Consider the following 4260-nt stretch of genomic DNA (forward strand, 5'->3'; position numbering starts at 1 on the left):
TTATGGGCCCAGCATGCTTCCATTGCAGTACTCTGCTGCACATGTAAGTGCAAGAGATCCTGAAGCACTCACTCATCATGGGAAAGTACCAATGTGTTTCTTCGTTGGTTGATGGAAGAAACATCTTACAAAAACTCTCCAGATTATTGACTTTTTAAAGTTTTTCTAGGAAACGTTTTAGATGAATGCTTATTAGCCTTTGTCAGTATGGACTTTTGCAAAGTGTCTCTGTGGCGCAATCGGTTAGTGTGTTTGGCTATTAACCAAAAGGTTGGTGGTTCAATCCCACCCAGGGACGTAATTAACCTTGTGATCAGATTTTGGTGATATTTAAGTAGACAAGTCAAAATTTCAAACCTCCTCTTATGGTGTAGGGTACATGGCCTTCTCTGATGTAATCAGAGTTAGATTTGATTCAGTGATTTTATAAAAAACAGCTAGGAAGCACAATTTAGCAGTGGGTTGCAGAGAAAAAAAATATGCTGGCAGAAAAATCCAATCGAGTGATTAAACAGCTCTTCATTTTCTGGCTTTATTTTTATGCTAACAAATTTGTTCTCTGAAAAGTGTCCACAAAGCCAAGTCTCTGATTAACACCTTTGTAAGGATGGTTTTTCACCTATTACTAAATTAAACTTGCTTCATTGGAAAGGCAGCAAGATGCATCCTCATTTCAATGTCTATTGAGATAATACAAGTTGACACCAGGAAACATTAACGCCACTGCATCCTTGCTGCTTTCTCATGTGGAAGTCTGTTTAATGTGAAAACAAATGTGTGTGTTTTTTTCAACCTGGAAGCCCAACATCGATTAAGATCGATCTTAAATAGACCCCTGGGTTTTAAGGATAACCATGGTTGAGTCCAATGGTTAATTCACATTGACCGAAGTTCTAATTAAGTCACCTGTGCTCAAGCATGATATCCTTAAAATCTGGATTGCAATGACAGCATTTTGGAACTATGCCTAAGGGTTTAATTTTTACATTTATCCACTGACAATAAATCTACCTACAATATCCCTGTAACTGTTATGATTACAGTATTTCACTAAATAATTTAATTTGCTGAACCTTCTGTAAAAAGAAATATTAAGCTGCTGTAATTCCCAGATGCAGCAAATTTGTTAGCTAGTGGGCAAAACCATGTGCACTGCAGGGATGGGGGGGGGGCAGATATAACATTTGCAGAGAGATTTAGGTGGGTTATATTGTTTGTGTGCAGGGTAAATACTGGCTGTCTTGTTTTTACACTGCAATTTAGATTTCAGTTTGAACACACCGCACCAAAATCTAACTCTCTCTGCACATATTATACACCCCCCCCCTGCAGTGTACATGGTTTTAGCTAATAAATATGCTGCTGTGATCAGATCTGAGTTAAGCCCTATGTATTTGGCACTGGCAAAGGGTTAGAGGCCTTGCTGTAGAGCTCACACCTTTCTTATCATGCATTGTAATATTTCCTATGTCCTGATGTTGTGCTCTCTGCTCCATACAAGTAAACAGCAATGTAGCATGGCTATCAAAGAGCGTGAAGATTGCAGATTTCCTGGGATTAATGCTAAGGAATGCTATTCCAGAGGCTGCTGCTTTAATTCAAGTGTCACTGGGGTTAAATGGTGTTTTTACCTTAAAAACACAGGTAGAGTATATAGTACAGTGGTAAAGTGGGAGCATGTAGTGCTATTGATTACAGATTTGATGGAGCTTAAACATGGATAAGGTCCATGGCTCTAAGAGTTTATCTTGTGTATCCTTTATTCTTAGTCATGGTCAGATAAGATTAGAAAATACCATTTAAGTGGAAATTTCCTGTTAGCTGTTTTTCAGTTTGCTCAACTGTCTGATTAACTGGTCCTAAAAAAAGGACCAAAGGAGCTAAATTGCCCTGTGATCTAGCTAAATTGCCCCAGTTAAAAAAAAAAAAAACTAAGCTGCTGTAATTCCTGGATGTTTCCTTACTGCATCAACAGGAAGTGACAAGAAACAATGTAATGTGGAACCGTACAGCAGAAGGGATTGCGGCTACCCCACAATAAGTGCAGCGGAATGTAAGAAGAGGCATATACAGTGTGGTGTGGCTGTAGATGAGCTTAGTGGTTTCTGTTAGAGTTCTTCTACTTCTAACTACTCGTACATAAATGAGTAAGCCGCCGATTTATTAAACCTGGTGAAATGATAATTTGCATGGTGATAAAGTACCAGCCAATCAGCTCCTAATTGCCATGTCACAGGCTGGGTTTGAAAAATGACAGTTAGGAGCTGACTGGCTGGTACTTTATCACCTTGCACTTTATCAGTTCACCAGGCTTAATAGATCTGCCCCAATGTTTCAAAATGGAATGCATCAAGAGAACGGTGTTGGTAGTATAAAACTACCTACAGCACCTGGTATTCCCAGGTGGTCTCACATCCAAGAACAAACCAGGCCTAAAATCAGGTGATATTGGGCATATACAGTGTGGTGTGGCTGTAGATGAGCTTAGTGGTTTCTGTTAGAGTTCTTCTACTTCTAACTACTCGTACATAAATGAGTAAGCAGCCGATTTATTAAACCTGGTGAAATGATAATTTGCATGGTGATAAAGTACCAGCCAATCAGCTCCTAATTGCCATGTCACAGGCTGGGTTTGAAAAATGACAGTTAGGAGCTGACTGGCTGGTACTTTATCACCTTGCACTTTATCAGTTCACCAGGCTTAATAGATCTGCCCCAATGTTTCAAAATGGAATGCATCAAGAGAACGGTGTTAGTATTGTAAAAATACACACAGCTCCTGGTATTTCCTTGTGGTCTCCCATCCAAGTACTAAAACCAGGACCAACACTGCTCAGCTTCCATGATCAGGAGAGATTGGGCAAATCCAGTGTGCTGTGGCTGTAGATGAGCTGGTGGTTTCTGTTACAGCTCTTCTACTTCTAACTTCTGGTACATAAAAGAATACATGTAAAAATTAAATGTACCAAGAAAATGGTGTTGGTAGTTTAAAAACACCTAAAGAATCTGATACTACCAAGCAGTCTCCCATCCATGTATTAACAAAGTCCAATACTGCTTTGCTACAAAAATCAAATGAGATTGGGCATATCCAGTGTGGTGTGGCTTTAGCTAAGCTTTGTGGTTTCTGTTAGAGCTCTTCTACTTCTAACTACTGGTACATTAATGAATATGTATAAGGTTGTAGTTTATCCAATATGCCTTTACTACCTTACCTTTCAACCCCCCCTCCCTCCCCTCTTCTCCTTATAGCTTCCTTAGTTCTCTCCTCCTCGTGTGTGCGTTATTTGTTTTCTCATACGTCCTAGAGGATGCTGGGGTCACATTAAGAACCATGGGGTATAGACGGGATCCGCAGGAGACATGGGCACTTTAAGACTTTCAAAGGGTGTGAACTGTCTCCTCCCTCTATGCCCCTCCTCCAGACTCCAGTTTTAGTATTGTGCGCAGTGATACTGGATGCACTACAGGGGAGCTCTACTGAGTTTCTCTGAAAAGACTTGTTAGTTTTTTTTATTTTCAGGGAGGCTGCTGGCAACAGTCTCCCTGCTTCGTGGGACTTAGGGGAGAGAAGTATGACCAACTTCTAGTGAGTTCAATGGCTCTGCTTCAGGCTGACAGGACACCATTAGCTCCTGAGGGTGCTGATCGCTGGGTACGCCTAGATGCACACTCCCGCAGCCTGCCGTCACCCCCTTACAGAGCCAGAAGACAGGTGAGTAGCAGAAGAACAGAAGACTTCTTCTTCAGTGACGGCATTCTGAGGTACCGAGCAGCGAGCGGAACGCTGCGCGCCATGCTCCCACACAAACACAGGCACTGCAGGGTGCAGGGCACGGGGGGGGGGGCACCCTGGGCAGCATAAATTCCTCACAAAAGGCTGGAAAAAGTGGACATAAGTGCCTGGGCACTGTCCTTACCCCGCTAGCGTAATTAATTATTTCTGAGCGGGACAGATACGCGCCATTACAGCGGCGGGGCTTCTTCCTCACCTCACCAGAACATCTTTAGAGCATTACAAGTCTATCACTATAGAGTTTATTATTTCCCAGACTGTGTACTTTTGGCGCTGGATTGTGAGCTGAAAAATCCTCTGTGTCCCTCTGACAGATTTACTGACGGTCTGTCCCCCATAAGCCGGTGTGTCTGTGGGTACTTGGTATATGTGTGTCAACATGTCGGTGGCTGAATGTTTTTCCCAAGAGGAAACTATATTAGGAATGCAGACATATGTTGGTGGCCCTGTTGGCACCACCAATA

General features: G+C 42.1%; 1 non-coding gene across 1 annotated transcript; it reads left to right on the forward strand.

Moving 5' to 3' along the window:
* The first annotated feature begins 224 nt into the window (after positions 1–224).
* On the forward strand, positions 225–298 carry TRNAN-AUU (transfer RNA asparagine (anticodon AUU)). The gene has a single exon. It is a non-coding gene; the product is annotated as a tRNA-Asn (tRNA).
* The last annotated feature ends 3962 nt before the right edge of the window (positions 299–4260 follow it).

Source organism: Pseudophryne corroboree, unplaced genomic scaffold, assembly GCF_028390025.1.
Source record: "Pseudophryne corroboree isolate aPseCor3 unplaced genomic scaffold, aPseCor3.hap2 scaffold_2006, whole genome shotgun sequence".
Lineage (NCBI taxonomy): Eukaryota > Metazoa > Chordata > Amphibia > Anura > Myobatrachidae > Pseudophryne > Pseudophryne corroboree.